Source organism: Rhopalosiphum padi, chromosome 3 (genome assembly GCF_020882245.1).
Source record: "Rhopalosiphum padi isolate XX-2018 chromosome 3, ASM2088224v1, whole genome shotgun sequence".
NCBI classification, from domain to species: Eukaryota; Metazoa; Arthropoda; class Insecta; order Hemiptera; family Aphididae; genus Rhopalosiphum; species Rhopalosiphum padi.
In genome coordinates this window covers 2,282,236-2,300,455 of record NC_083599.1, presented here as the reverse complement: position 1 = coordinate 2,300,455, position 18,220 = coordinate 2,282,236, and the positions used below count along the sequence as shown (strand labels likewise).

General features: G+C 23.8%; 1 long non-coding RNA gene across 1 annotated transcript; it reads left to right on the top strand.

Moving 5' to 3' along the window:
- Positions 1 to 5,485: 5,485 nt before the first annotated feature.
- Positions 5,486 to 7,359, top strand: LOC132923756 (uncharacterized). The gene is made up of 3 exons (XR_009661255.1): positions 5,486 to 5,567; positions 6,321 to 6,466; positions 7,220 to 7,359. It is a non-coding gene; the product is annotated as an uncharacterized LOC132923756 (long non-coding RNA).
- Positions 7,360 to 18,220: the final 10,861 nt, after the last annotated feature.

Genomic DNA, 18,220 nt, shown 5'->3' with positions numbered 1-18,220 from the left:
TAATTACACCATTGTTTTTTATTTCAGTATTCAATTTAATATGCATAATTTGGAAGGTCGTATACCAAACAAATGTCTAGCGGTTTTGGATCAAGACTGTACGATGTTTGTCTCTTTTTTGAGCAGTTGTAGCTAAGAACACATCATGAATGATGTTTACAAAGAATTTTGGTGTAGGTATAAACCTAATATCTTAAATTACAAATGCTATTTTCATCTAATACTATTGTATTTTTTCAATCTTAAATCTTTTAAATCAATACCATTAATTATCACAATACTCAATACAAACTGAATAAAAATTGTAAAATGTCCATTTAAGAGTTATTTAAATTATATATTATACTAAAAAGTATATAATACTCATATTTAAAATCAATGAATTGTTTTACATATAATACATTACAATTTTTATTTGATCTGTTTGAAACAAATATCACAATATTAAGCAAGCTTTTCAAAGTGTACAATACTACCAAAAATGTTCATTATGTTTAAATTAATTTTTTTTATTATAAAACCATTAAAAGTTACAAATTATTCCTGCTATGCGGTTACTAATTTCTTTTAAAATTAAAAAATTCAAGTTTTGTTTAATTGATTTGATTTCACAACCACTTGATTCCATAAGCTATTTTAGTAATAAATAAGAACACATTGTGATCATTATGCTCATTTCAGTGATTAATTAATCAATTAAATGATAATAAACATAAACTTCACATCCTAAATATCTAAATTCTTATACTTATAATCCGCTGATTTTCATTCGAAGATTTATCCAAAACCTTCTAGACTCACCATGCTATTGTTTATACAGTCTACTACCAACAAGATTCAGTTTGATTTAAGTTTTGTAGAATAATAAGCATAATTCCCTTAATTAACTACAAATTGTTTAATTACACCATTGTTTTTTATTTCAGTATTCAATTTAATATGCATAATTTGGAAGGTCGTATACCAAACAAATGTCTAGCGGTTTTGGATCAAGACTGTACGATAGTCGTCTCTTTTTTGAGCAGTTGTAGCTAAGAACACATCATGAATGATGTTTACAAAGAATTTTGGTGTAGGTATAAACCTAATATCTTAAATTACAAATGCTATTTTCATCTAATACTATTGTATTTTTTCAATCTTAAATCTTTTAAATCAATACCATTAATTATCACAATACTCAATACAAACTGAATAAAAATTGTAAAATGTCCATTTAAGAGTTATTTAAATTATATATTATACTAAAAAGTATATAATACTCATATTTAAAATCAATGAATTGTTTTACATATAATACATTACAATTTTTATTTGATCTGTTTGAAACAAATATCACAATATTAAGCAAGCTTTTCAAAGTGTACAATACTACCAAAAATGTTCATTATGTTTAAATTAATTTTTTTTATTATAAAACCATTAAAAGTTACAAATTATTCCTGCTATGCGGTTACTAATTTCTTTTAAAATTAAAAAATTCAAGTTTTGTTTAATTGATTTGATTTCACAACCACTTGATTCAATAAGCTATTTTAGTAATAAATAAGAACACATTGTGATCATTATGCTCATTTCAGTGATTAATTAATCAATTAAATGATAATAAACATAAACTTCACATCCTAAATATCTAAATTCTTATACTTATAATCCGCTGATTTTCATTCGAAGATTTATCTAAAACCTTCTAGACTCACCATGCTATTGTTTATACAGTCTACTACCAACAAGATTCAGTTTGATTTAAGTTTTGTAGAATAATAAGCATAATTCCCTTAATTAACTACAAATTGTTTAATTACACCATTGTTTTTTATTTCAGTATTCAATTTAATATGCATAATTTGGAAGGTCGTATACCAAACAAATGTCTAGCGGTTTTGGATCAAGACTGTACGATGTTTGTCTCTTTTTTGAGCAGTTGTAGCTAAGAACACATCATGAATGATGTTTACAAAGAATTTTGGTGTAGGTATAAACCTAATATCTTAAATTACAAATGCTATTTTCATCTAATACTATTGTATTTTTTCAATCTTAAATCTTTTAAATCAATACCATTAATTATCACAATACTCAATACAAACTGAATAAAAATTGTAAAATGTCCATTTAAGAGTTATTTAAATTATATATTATACTAAAAAGTATATAATACTCATATTTAAAATCAATGAATTGTTTTACATATAATACATTACAATTTTTATTTGATCTGTTTGAAACAAATATCACAATATTAAGCAAGCTTTTCAAAGTGTACAATACTACCAAAAATGTTCATTATGTTTAAATTAATTTTTTTTATTATAAAACCATTAAAAGTTACAAATTATTCCTGCTATGCGGTTACTAATTTCTTTTAAAATTAAAAAATTCAAGTTTTGTTTAATTGATTTGATTTCACAACCACTTGATTCAATAAGCTATTTTAGTAATAAATAAGAACACATTGTGATCATTATGCTCATTTCAGTGATTAATTAATCAATTAAATGATAATAAACATAAACTTCACATCCTAAATATCTAAATTCTTATACTTATAATCCGCTGATTTTCATTCGAAGATTTATCTAAAACCTTCTAGACTCACCATGCTATTGTTTATACAGTCTACTACCAACAAGATTCAGTTTGATTTAAGTTTTGTAGAATAATAAGCATAATTCCCTTAATTAACTACAAATTGTTTAATTACACCATTGTTTTTTATTTCAGTATTCAATTTAATATGCATAATTTGGAAGGTCGTATACCAAACAAATGTCTAGCGGTTTTGGATCAAGACTGTACGATAGTCTTCTCTTTTTTGAGCAGTTGTAGCTAAGAACACATCATGAATGATGTTTACAAAGAATTTTGGTGTAGGTATAAACCTAATATCTTAAATTACAAATGCTATTTTCATCTAATACTATTGTATTTTTTCAATCTTAAATCTTTTAAATCAATACCATTAATTATCACAATACTCAATACAAACTGAATAAAAATTGTAAAATGTCCATTTAAGAGTTATTTAAATTATATATTATACTAAAAAGTATATAATACTCATATTTAAAATCAATGAATTGTTTTACATATAATACATTACAATTTTTATTTGATCTGTTTGAAACAAATATCACAATATTAAGCAAGCTTTTCAAAGTGTACAATACTACCAAAAATGTTCATTATGTTTAAATTAATTTTTTTTATTATAAAACCATTAAAAGTTACAAATTATTCCTGCTATGCGGTTACTAATTTCTTTTAAAATTAAAAAATTCAAGTTTTGTTTAATTGATTTGATTTCACAACCACTTGATTCCATAAGCTATTTTAGTAATAAATAAGAACACATTGTGATCATTATGCTCATTTCAGTGATTAATTAATCAATTAAATGATAATAAACATAAACTTCACATCCTAAATATCTAAATTCTTATACTTATAATCCGCTGATTTTCATTCGAAGATTTATCCAAAACCTTCTAGACTCACCATGCTATTGTTTATACAGTCTACTACCAACAAGATTCAGTTTGATTTAAGTTTTGTAGAATAATAAGCATAATTCCCTTAATTAACTATAAATTGTTTAATTACACCATTGTTTTTTATTTCAGTATTCAATTTAATATGCATAATTTGGAAGGTCGTATACCAAACAAATGTCTAGCGGTTTTGGATCAAGACTGTACGATAGTCGTCTCTTTTTTGAGCAGTTGTAGCTAAGAACACATCATGAATGATGTTTACAAAGAATTTTGGTGTAGGTATAAACCTAATATCTTAAATTACAAATGCTATTTTCATCTAATACTATTGTATTTTTTCAATCTTAAATCTTTTAAATCAATACCATTAATTATCACAATACTTAATACAAACTGAATAAAAATTGTAAAATGTCCATTTAAGAGTTATTTAAATTATATATTATACTAAAAAGTATATAATACTCATATTTAAAATCAATGAATTGTTTTACATATAATACATTACAATTTTTATTTGATCTGTTTGAAACAAATATCACAATATTAAGCAAGCTTTTCAAAGTGTACAATAATACCAAAAATGTTCATTATGTTTAAATTAATTTTTTTTATTATAAAACCATTAAAAGTTACAAATTATTCCTGCTATGCGGTTACTAATTTCTTTTAAAATTAAAAAATTCAAGTTTTGTTTAATTGATTTGATTTCACAACCACTTGATTCCATAAGCTATTTTAGTAATAAATAAGAACACATTGTGATCATTATGCTCATTTCAGTGATTAATTAATCAATTAAATGATAATAAACATAAACTTCACATCCTAAATATCTAAATTCTAATACTTATAATCCGCTGATTTTCATTCGAAGATTTATCCAAAACCTTCTAGTCTCACCATGCTATTGTTTATACAGTCTACTACCAACAAGATTCAGTTTGATTTAAGTTTTGTAGAATAATAAGCATAATTCCCTTAATTAACTATAAATTGTTTAATTACACCATTGTTTTTTATTTCAGTATTCAATTTAATATGCATAATTTGGAAGGTCGTATACCAAACAAATGTCTAGCGGTTTTGGATCAAGACTGTACGATAGTCGTCTCTTTTTTGAGCAGTTGTAGCTAAGAACACATCATGAATGATGTTTACAAAGAATTTTGGTGTAGGTATAAACCTAATATCTTAAATTACAAATGCTATTTTCATCTAATACTATTGTATTTTTTCAATCTTAAATCTTTTAAATCAATACCATTAATTATCACAATACTCAATACAAACTGAATAAAAATTGTAAAATGTCCATTTAAGAGTTATTTAAATTATATATTATACTAAAAAGTATATAATACTCATATTTAAAATCAATGAATTGTTTTACATATAATACATTACAATTTTTATTTGATCTGTTTGAAACAAATATCACAATATTAAGCAAGCTTTTCAAAGTGTACAATACTACCAAAAATGTTCATTATGTTTAAATTAATTTTTTTTATTATAAAACCATTAAAAGTTACAAATTATTCCTGCTATGCGGTTACTAATTTCTTTTAAAATTAAAAAATTCAAGTTTTGTTTAATTGATTTGATTTCACAACCACTTGATTCCATAAGCTATTTTAGTAATAAATAAGAACACATTGTGATCATTATGCTCATTTCAGTGATTAATTAATCAATTAAATGATAATAAACATAAACTTCACATCCTAAATATCTAAATTCTTATACTTATAATCCGCTGATTTTCATTCGAAGATTTATCCAAAACCTTCTAGACTCACCATGCTATTGTTTATACAGTCTACTACCAACAAGATTCAGTTTGATTTAAGTTTTGTAGAATAATAAGCATAATTCCCTTAATTAACTATAAATTGTTTAATTACACCATTGTTTTTTATTTCAGTATTCAATTTAATATGCATAATTTGGAAGGTCGTATACCAAACAAATGTCTAGCGGTTTTGGATCAAGACTGTACGATAGTCGTCTCTTTTTTGAGCAGTTGTAGCTAAGAACACATCATGAATGATGTTTACAAAGAATTTTGGTGTAGGTATAAACCTAATATCTTAAATTACAAATGCTATTTTCATCTAATACTATTGTATTTTTTCAATCTTAAATCTTTTAAATCAATACCATTAATTATCACAATACTCAATACAAACTGAATAAAAATTGTAAAATGTCCATTTAAGAGTTATTTAAATTATATATTATACTAAAAAGTATATAATACTCATATTTAAAATCAATGAATTGTTTTACATATAATACATTACAATTTTTATTTGATCTGTTTGAAACAAATATCACAATATTAAGCAAGCTTTTCAAAGTGTACAATACTACCAAAAATGTTCATTATGTTTAAATTAATTTTTTTTATTATAAAACCATTAAAAGTTACAAATTATTCCTGCTATGCGGTTACTAATTTCTTTTAAAATTAAAAAATTCAAGTTTTGTTTAATTGATTTGATTTCACAACCACTTGATTCAATAAGCTATTTTAGTAATAAATAAGAACACATTATGATCATTATGCTCATTTCAGTGATTAATTAATCAATTAAATGATAATAAACATAAACTTCACATCCTAAATATCTAAATTCTTATACTTATAATCCGCTGATTTTCATTCGAAGATTTATCCAAAACCTTCTAGACTCACCATGCTATTGTTTATACAGTCTACTACCAACAAGATTCAGTTTGATTTAAGTTTTGTAGAATAATAAGCATAATTCCCTTAATTAACTACAAATTGTTTAATTACACCATTGTTTTTCATTTCAGTATTCAATGTAATATGCATAATTTGAAAGGTCGTATACCAAACAAATGTCTAGCGGTTTTGGATCAAGACTGTACGATAGTCGTCTCTTTTTTGAGCAGTTGTAGCTAAGAACACATCATGAATGATGTTTACAAAGAATTTTGGTGTAGGTATAAACCTAATATCTTAAATTACAAATGCTATTTTCATCTAATACTATTGTATTTTTTCAATCTTAAATCTTTTAAATCAATACCATTAATTTTCACAATACTTAATACAAACTGAATAAAAATTGTAAAATGTCCATTTAAGAATTATTTAAATTATATATTATACTAAAAAGTATATAATACTCATATTTAAAATCAATGAATTGTTTTACATATAATACATTACAATTTTTGTTTGATCTGTTTGAAACAAATATCACAATATTAAGCAAGCTTTTCAAAGTGTACAATACTACCAAAAATGTTCATTATGTTTAAATTAATTTTTTTTATTATAAAACCATTAAAAGTTACAAATTATTCCTGCTATGCGGTTACTAATTTCTTTTAAAATTAAAAAATTCAAGTTTTGTTTAATTGATTTGATTTCACAACCACTTGATTCAATAAGCTATTTTAGTAATAAATAAGAACACATTATGATCATTATGCTCATTTCAGTGATTAATTAATCAATTAAATGATAATAAACATAAACTTCACATCCTAAATATCTAAATTCTTATACTTATAATCCGCTGATTTTCATTCGAAGATTTATCCAAAACCTTCTAGACTCACCATGCTATTGTTTATACAGTCTACTACCAACAAGATTCAGTTTGATTTAAGTTTTGTAGAATAATAAGCATAATTCCCTTAATTAACTACAAATTGTTTAATTACACCATTGTTTTTCATTTCAGTATTCAATGTAATATGCATAATTTGAAAGGTCGTATACCAAACAAATGTCTAGCGGTTTTGGATCAAGACTGTACGATGGTCGTCTCTTTTTTGAGCAGTTGTAGCTAAGAACACATCATGAATGATGTTTACAAAGAATTTTGGTGTAGGTATAAACCTAATATCTTAAATTACAAATGCTATTTTCATCTAATACTATTGTATTTTTTCAATCTTAAATCTTTTAAATCAATACCATTAATTTTCACAATACTTAATACAAACTGAATAAAAATTGTAAAATGTCCATTTAAGAATTATTTAAATTATATATTATACTAAAAAGTATATAATTCTCATATTTAAAATCAATGAATTGTTTTACATATAATACATTACAATTTTTATTTGATCTGTTTAAAACAAATATCACAATATTAAGCAAGCTTTTCAAAGTGTACAATAATACCAAAAATGTTCATTATGTTTAAATTAATTTTTTTTATTATAAAACCATTAAAAGTTACAAATTATTCCTGCTATGCGGTTACTAATTTCTTTTAAAATTAAAAAATTCAAGTTTTGTTTAATTGATTTGATTTCACAACCACTTGATTCCATAAGCTATTTTAGTAATAAATAAGAACACATTGTGATCATTATGCTCATTTCAGTGATTAATTAATCAATTAAATGATAATAAACATAAACTTCACATCCTAAATATCTAAATTCTTATACTTATAATCCGCTGATTTTCATTCGAAGATTTATCCAAAACCTTCTAGACTCACCATGCTATTGTTTATACAGTCTACTACCAACAAGATTCAGTTTGATTTAAGTTTTGTAGAATAATAAGCATAATTCCCTTAATTAACTACAAATTGTTTAATTACACCATTGTTTTTTATTTCAGTATTCAATTTAATATGCATAATTTGGAAGGTCGTATACCAAACAAATGTCTAGCGGTTTTGGATCAAGACTGTACGATAGTCGTCTCTTTTTTGAGCAGTTGTAGCTAAGAACACATCATGAATGATGTTTACAAAGAATTTTGGTGTAGGTATAAACCTAATATCTTAAATTACAAATGCTATTTTCATCTAATACTATTGTATTTTTTCAATCTTAAATCTTTTAAATCAATACCATTAATTATCACAATACTCAATACAAACTGAATAAAAATTGTAAAATGTCCATTTAAGAGTTATTTAAATTATATATTATACTAAAAAGTATATAATACTCATATTTAAAATCAATGAATTGTTTTACATATAATACATTACAATTTTTATTTGATCTGTTTGAAACAAATATCACAATATTAAGCAAGCTTTTCAAAGTGTACAATACTACCAAAAATGTTCATTATGTTTAAATTAATTTTTTTTATTATAAAACCATTAAAAGTTACAAATTATTCCTGCTATGCGGTTACTAATTTCTTTTAAAATTAAAAAATTCAAGTTTTGTTTAATTGATTTGATTTCACAACCACTTGATTCCATAAGCTATTTTAGTAATAAATAAGAACACATTGTGATCATTATGCTCATTTCAGTGATTAATTAATCAATTAAATGATAATAAACATAAACTTCACATCCTAAATATCTAAATTCTTATACTTATAATCCGCTGATTTTCATTCGAAGATTTATCCAAAACCTTCTAGACTCACCATGCTATTGTTTATACAGTCTACTACCAACAAGATTCAGTTTGATTTAAGTTTTGTAGAATAATAAGCATAATTCCCTTAATTAACTATAAATTGTTTAATTACACCATTGTTTTTTATTTCAGTATTCAATTTAATATGCATAATTTGGAAGGTCGTATACCAAACAAATGTCTAGCGGTTTTGGATCAAGACTGTACGATAGTCGTCTCTTTTTTGAGCAGTTGTAGCTAAGAACACATCATGAATGATGTTTACAAAGAATTTTGGTGTAGGTATAAACCTAATATCTTAAATTACAAATGCTATTTTCATCTAATACTATTGTATTTTTTCAATCTTAAATCTTTTAAATCAATACCATTAATTATCACAATACTCAATACAAACTGAATAAAAATTGTAAAATGTCCATTTAAGAGTTATTTAAATTATATATTATACTAAAAAGTATATAATACTCATATTTAAAATCAATGAATTGTTTTACATATAATACATTACAATTTTTATTTGATCTGTTTGAAACAAATATCACAATATTAAGCAAGCTTTTCAAAGTGTACAATACTACCAAAAATGTTCATTATGTTTAAATTAATTTTTTTTATTATAAAACCATTAAAAGTTACAAATTATTCCTGCTATGCGGTTACTAATTTCTTTTAAAATTAAAAAATTCAAGTTTTGTTTAATTGATTTGATTTCACAACCACTTGATTCCATAAGCTATTTTAGTAATAAATAAGAACACATTGTGATCATTATGCTCATTTCAGTGATTAATTAATCAATTAAATGATAATAAACATAAACTTCACATCCTAAATATCTAAATTCTTATACTTATAATCCGCTGATTTTCATTCGAAGATTTATCCAAAACCTTCAAGACTCACCATGCTATTGTTTATACAGTCTACTACCAACAAGATTCAGTTTGATTTAAGTTTTGTAGAATAATAAGCATAATTCCCTTAATTAACTATAAATTGTTTAATTACACCATTGTTTTTTATTTCAGTATTCAATTTAATATGCATAATTTGGAAGGTCGTATACCAAACAAATGTCTAGCGGTTTTGGATCAAGACTGTACGATAGTCGTCTCTTTTTTGAGCAGTTGTAGCTAAGAACACATCATAAATGATGTTTACAAAGAATTTTGGTGTAGGTATAAACCTAATATCTTAAATTACAAATGCTATTTTCATCTAATACTATTGTATTTTTTCAATCTTAAATCTTTTAAATCAATACCATTAATTATCACAATACTCAATACAAACTGAATAAAAATTGTAAAATGTCCATTTAAGAGTTATTTAAATTATATATTATACTAAAAAGTATATAATACTCATATTTAAAATCAATGAATTGTTTTACATATAATACATTACAATTTTTATTTGATCTGTTTGAAACAAATATCACAATATTAAGCAAGCTTTTCAAAGTGTACAATACTACCAAAAATGTTCATTATGTTTAAATTAATTTTTTTTATTATAAAACCATTAAAAGTTACAAATTATTCCTGCTATGCGGTTACTAATTTCTTTTAAAATTAAAAAATTCAAGTTTTGTTTAATTGATTTGATTTCACAACCACTTGATTCAATAAGCTATTTTAGTAATAAATAAGAACACATTGTGATCATTATGCTCATTTCAGTGATTAATTAATCAATTAAATGATAATAAACATAAACTTCACATCCTAAATATCTAAATTCTTATACTTATAATCCGCTGATTTTCATTCGAAGATTTATCCAAAACCTTCTAGACTCACCATGCTATTGTTTATACAGTCTACTACCAACAAGATTCAGTTTGATTTAAGTTTTGTAGAATAATAAGCATAATTCCCTTAATTAACTACAAATTGTTTAATTACACCATTGTTTTTCATTTCAGTATTCAATGTAATATGCTTAATTTGAAAGGTCGTATACCAAACAAATGTCTAGCGGTTTTGGATCAAGACTGTACGATAGTCGTCTCTTTTTTGAGCAGTTGTAGCTAAGAACACATCATGAATGATGTTTACAAAGAATTTTGGTGTAGGTATAAACCTAATATCTTAAATTACAAATGCTATTTTCATCTAATACTATTGTATTTTTTCAATCTTAAATCTTTTAAATCAATACCATTAATTATCACAATACTCAATACAAACTGAATAAAAATTGTAAAATGTCCATTTAAGAGTTATTTAAATTATATATTATACTAAAAAGTATATAATACTCATATTTAAAATCAATGAATTGTTTTACATATAATACATTACAATTTTTATTTGATCTGTTTGAAACAAATATCACAATATTAAGCAAGCTTTTCAAAGTGTACAATACTACCAAAAATGTTCATTATGTTTAAATTAATTTTTTTTATTATAAAACCATTAAAAGTTACAAATTATTCCTGCTATGCGGTTACTAATTTCTTTTAAAATTAAAAAATTCAAGTTTTGTTTAATTGATTTGATTTCACAACCACTTGATTCAATAAGCTATTTTAGTAATAAATAAGAACACATTGTGATCATTATGCTCATTTCAGTGATTAATTAATCAATTAAATGATAATAAACATAAACTTCACATCCTAAATATCTAAATTCTTATACTTATAATCCGCTGATTTTCATTCGAAGATTTATCTAAAACCTTCTAGACTCACCATGCTATTGTTTATACAGTCTACTACCAACAAGATTCAGTTTGATTTAAGTTTTGTAGAATAATAAGCATAATTCCCTTAATTAACTACAAATTGTTTAATTACACCATTGTTTTTTATTTCAGTATTCAATTTAATATGCATAATTTGGAAGGTCGTATACCAAACAAATGTCTAGCGGTTTTGGATCAAGACTGTACGATGTTTGTCTCTTTTTTGAGCAGTTGTAGCTAAGAACACATCATGAATGATGTTTACAAAGAATTTTGGTGTAGGTATAAACCTAATATCTTAAATTACAAATGCTATTTTCATCTAATACTATTGTATTTTTTCAATCTTAAATCTTTTAAATCAATACCATTAATTATCACAATACTCAATACAAACTGAATAAAAATTGTAAAATGTCCATTTAAGAGTTATTTAAATTATATATTATACTAAAAAGTATATAATACTCATATTTAAAATCAATGAATTGTTTTACATATAATACATTACAATTTTTATTTGATCTGTTTGAAACAAATATCACAATATTAAGCAAGCTTTTCAAAGTGTACAATACTACCAAAAATGTTCATTATGTTTAAATTAATTTTTTTTATTATAAAACCATTAAAAGTTACAAATTATTCCTGCTATGCGGTTACTAATTTCTTTTAAAATTAAAAAATTCAAGTTTTGTTTAATTGATTTGATTTCACAACCACTTGATTCCATAAGCTATTTTAGTAATAAATAAGAACACATTGTGATCATTATGCTCATTTCAGTGATTAATTAATCAATTAAATGATAATAAACATAAACTTCACATCCTAAATATCTAAATTCTTATACTTATAATCCGCTGATTTTCATTCGAAGATTTATCCAAAACCTTCTAGACTCACCATGCTATTGTTTATACAGTCTACTACCAACAAGATTCAGTTTGATTTAAGTTTTGTAGAATAATAAGCATAATTCCCTTAATTAACTATAAATTGTTTAATTACACCATTGTTTTTTATTTCAGTATTCAATTTAATATGCATAATTTGGAAGGTCGTATACCAAACAAATGTCTAGCGGTTTTGGATCAAGACTGTACGATAGTCGTCTCTTTTTTGAGCAGTTGTAGCTAAGAACACATCATGAATGATGTTTACAAAGAATTTTGGTGTAGGTATAAACCTAATATCTTAAATTACAAATGCTATTTTCATCTAATACTATTGTATTTTTTCAATCTTAAATCTTTTAAATCAATACCATTAATTATCACAATACTCAATACAAACTGAATAAAAATTGTAAAATGTCCATTTAAGAGTTATTTAAATTATATATTATACTAAAAAGTATATAATACTCATATTTAAAATCAATGAATTGTTTTACATATAATACATTACAATTTTTATTTGATCTGTTTGAAACAAATATCACAATATTAAGCAAGCTTTTCAAAGTGTACAATACTACCAAAAATGTTCATTATGTTTAAATTAATTTTTTTTATTATAAAACCATTAAAAGTTACAAATTATTCCTGCTATGCGGTTACTAATTTCTTTTAAAATTAAAAAATTCAAGTTTTGTTTAATTGATTTGATTTCACAACCACTTGATTCCATAAGCTATTTTAGTAATAAATAAGAACACATTGTGATCATTATGCTCATTTCAGTGATTAATTAATCAATTAAATGATAATAAACATAAACTTCACATCCTAAATATCTAAATTCTTATACTTATAATCCGCTGATTTTCATTCGAAGATTTATCCAAAACCTTCAAGACTCACCATGCTATTGTTTATACAGTCTACTACCAACAAGATTCAGTTTGATTTAAGTTTTGTAGAATAATAAGCATAATTCCCTTAATTAACTATAAATTGTTTAATTACACCATTGTTTTTTATTTCAGTATTCAATTTAATATGCATAATTTGGAAGGTCGTATACCAAACAAATGTCTAGCGGTTTTGGATCAAGACTGTACGATAGTCGTCTCTTTTTTGAGCAGTTGTAGCTAAGAACACATCATAAATGATGTTTACAAAGAATTTTGGTGTAGGTATAAACCTAATATCTTAAATTACAAATGCTATTTTCATCTAATACTATTGTATTTTTTCAATCTTAAATCTTTTAAATCAATACCATTAATTATCACAATACTCAATACAAACTGAATAAAAATTGTAAAATGTCCATTTAAGAGTTATTTAAATTATATATTATACTAAAAAGTATATAATACTCATATTTAAAATCAATGAATTGTTTTACATATAATACATTACAATTTTTATTTGATCTGTTTGAAACAAATATCACAATATTAAGCAAGCTTTTCAAAGTGTACAATACTACCAAAAATGTTCATTATGTTTAAATTAATTTTTTTTATTATAAAACCATTAAAAGTTACAAATTATTCCTGCTATGCGGTTACTAATTTCTTTTAAAATTAAAAAATTCAAGTTTTGTTTAATTGATTTGATTTCACAACCACTTGATTCAATAAGCTATTTTAGTAATAAATAAGAACACATTGTGATCATTATGCTCATTTCAGTGATTAATTAATCAATTAAATGATAATAAACATAAACTTCACATCCTAAATATCTAAATTCTTATACTTATAATCCGCTGATTTTCATTCGAAGATTTATCCAAAACCTTCTAGACTCACCATGCTATTGTTTATACAGTCTACTACCAACAAGATTCAGTTTGATTTAAGTTTTGTAGAATAATAAGCATAATTCCCTTAATTAACTACAAATTGTTTAATTACACCATTGTTTTTCATTTCAGTATTCAATGTAATATGCTTAATTTGAAAGGTCGTATACCAAACAAATGTCTAGCGGTTTTGGATCAAGACTGTACGATAGTCGTCTCTTTTTTGAGCAGTTGTAGCTAAGAACACATCATGAATGATGTTTACAAAGAATTTTGGTGTAGGTATAAACCTAATATCTTAAATTACAAATGCTATTTTCATCTAATACTATTGTATTTTTTCAATCTTAAATCTTTTAAATCAATACCATTAATTATCACAATACTCAATACAAACTGAATAAAAATTGTAAAATGTCCATTTAAGAGTTATTTAAATTATATATTATACTAAAAAGTATATAATACTCATATTTAAAATCAATGAATTGTTTTACATATAATACATTACAATTTTTATTTGATCTGTTTGAAACAAATATCACAATATTAAGCAAGCTTTTCAAAGTGTACAATACTACCAAAAATGTTCATTATGTTTAAATTAATTTTTTTTATTATAAAACCATTAAAAGTTACAAATTATTCCTGCTATGCGGTTACTAATTTCTTTTAAAATTAAAAAATTCAAGTTTTGTTTAATTGATTTGATTTCACAACCACTTGATTCAATAAGCTATTTTAGTAATAAATAAGAACACATTGTGATCATTATGCTCATTTCAGTGATTAATTAATCAATTAAATGATAATAAACATAAACTTCACATCCTAAATATCTAAATTCTTATACTTATAATCCGCTGATTTTCATTCGAAGATTTATCTAAAACCTTCTAGACTCACCATGCTATTGTTTATACAGTCTACTACCAACAAGATTCAGTTTGATTTAAGTTTTGTAGAATAATAAGCATAATTCCCTTAATTAACTACAAATTGTTTAATTACACCATTGTTTTTTATTTCAGTATTCAATTTAATATGCATAATTTGGAAGGTCGTATACCAAACAAATGTCTAGCGGTTTTGGATCAAGACTGTACGATGTTTGTCTCTTTTTTGAGCAGTTGTAGCTAAGAACACATCATGAATGATGTTTACAAAGAATTTTGGTGTAGGTATAAACCTAATATCTTAAATTACAAATGCTATTTTCATCTAATACTATTGTATTTTTTCAATCTTAAATCTTTTAAATCAATACCATTAATTATCACAATACTCAATACAAACTGAATAAAAATTGTAAAATGTCCATTTAAGAGTTATTTAAATTATATATTATACTAAAAAGTATATAATACTCATATTTAAAATCAATGAATTGTTTTACATATAATACATTACAATTTTTATTTGATCTGTTTGAAACAAATATCACAATATTAAGCAAGCTTTTCAAAGTGTACAATAATACCAAAAATGTTCATTATGTTTAAATTAATTTTTTTTATTATAAAACCATTAAAAGTTACAAATTATTCCTGCTATGCGGTTACTAATTTCTTTTAAAATTAAAAAATTCAAGTTTTGTTTAATTGATTTGATTTCACAACCACTTGATTCAATAAGCTATTTTAGTAATAAATAAGAACACATTGTGATCATTATGCTCATTTCAGTGATTAATTAATCAATTAAATGATAATAAACATAAACTTCACATCCTAAATATCTAAATTCTTATACTTATAATCCGCTGATTTTCATTCGAAGATTTATCTAAAACCTTCTAGACTCACCATGCTATTGTTTATACAGTCTACTACCAACAAGATTCAGTTTGATTTAAGTTTTGTAGAATAATAAGCATAATTCCCTTAATTAACTACAAATTGTTTAATTACACCATTGTTTTTTATTTCAGTATTCAATTTAATATGCATAATTTGGAAGGTCGTATACCAAACAAATGTCTAGCGGTTTTGGATCAAGACTGTACGATAGTCTTCTCTTTTTTGAGCAGTTGTAGCTAAGAACACATCATGAATGATGTTTACAAAGAATTTTGGTGTAGGTATAAACCTAATATCTTAAATTACAAATGCTATTTTCATCTAATACTATTGTATTTTTTCAATCTTAAATCTTTTAAATCAATACCATTAATTATCACAATACTCAATACAAACTGAATAAAAATTGTAAAATGTCCATTTAAGAGTTATTTAAATTATATATTATACTAAAAAGTATATAATACTCATATTTAAAATCAATGAATTGTTTTACATATAATACATTACAATTTTTATTTGATCTGTTTGAAACAAATATCACAATATTAAGCAAGCTTTTCAAAGTGTACAATACTACCAAAAATGTTCATTATGTTTAAATTAATTTTTTTTATTATAAAACCATTAAAAGTTACAAATTATTCCTGCTATGCGGTTACTAATTTCTTTTAAAATTAAAAAATTCAAGTTTTGTTTAATTGATTTGATTTCACAACCACTTGATTCCATAAGCTATTTTAGTAATAAATAAGAACACATTGTGATCATTATGCTCATTTCAGTGATTAATTAATCAATTAAATGATAATAAACATAAACTTCACATCCTAAATATCTAAATTCTTATACTTATAATCCGCTGATTTTCATTCGAAGATTTATCCAAAACCTTCTAGACTCACCATGCTATTGTTTATACAGTCTACTACCAACAAGATTCAGTTTGATTTAAGTTTTGTAGAATAATAAGCATAATTCCCTTAATTAACTACAAATTGTTTAATTACACCATTGTTTTTTATTTCAGTATTTAATTTAATATGCATAATTTGGAAGGTCGTATACCAAACAAATGTCTAGCGGTTTTGGATCAAGACTGTACGATGTTTGTCTCTTTTTTGAGCAGTTGTAGCTAAGAACACATCATGAATGATGTTTACAAAGAATTTTGGTGTAGGTATAAACCTAATATCTTAAATTACATATGCTATTTTTATCTAATACTATTGTATTTTTTCAATCTTAAATCTTTAAAATCAATACCATTAATTATCACAATACTCAATACAAACTGAATAAAAATTGTAAAATGTCCATTTAAGAGTTATTTAAATTATATATTATACTAAAAAGTATATAATACTCATATTTAAAATCAATGAATTGTTTTACATATAATACATTACAATTTTTATTTGATCTGTTTGAAACAAATATCACAATATTAAGCAAGCTTTTCAAAGTGTACAATACTACCAAAAATGTTCATTATGTTTAAATTAATTTTTTTTATTATAAAACCATTAAAAGTTACAAATTATTCCTGCTATGCGGTTACTAATTTCTTTTAAAATTAAAAAATTCAAGTTTTGTTTAATTGATTTGATTTCACAACCACTTGATTCAATAAGCTATTTTAGTAATAAATAAGAACACATTGTGATCATTATGCTCATTTCAGTGATTAATTAATCAATTAAATGATAATAAACATAAACTTCACATCCTAAATATCTAAATTCTTATACTTATAATCCGCTGATTTTCATTCGAAGATTTATCCAAAACCTTCTAGGCTTACCATGCTATTGTTTATACAGTCTACTACCAACAAGATTCAGTTTGATTTAAGTTTTGTAGAATAATAAGCATAATTCCCTTAATTAACTACAAATTGTTTAATTACACCATTGTTTTTCATTTCAGTATTCAATGTAATATGCTTAATTTGAAAGGTCGTATACCAAACAAATGTCTAGCGGTTTTGGATCAAGACTGTACGATAGTCGTCTCTTTTTTGAGCAGTTGTAGCTAAGAACACATCATGAATGATGTTTACAAAGAATTTTGGTGTAGGTATAAACCTAATATCTTAAATTACAAATGCTATTTTCATCTAATACTATTGTATTTTTTCAA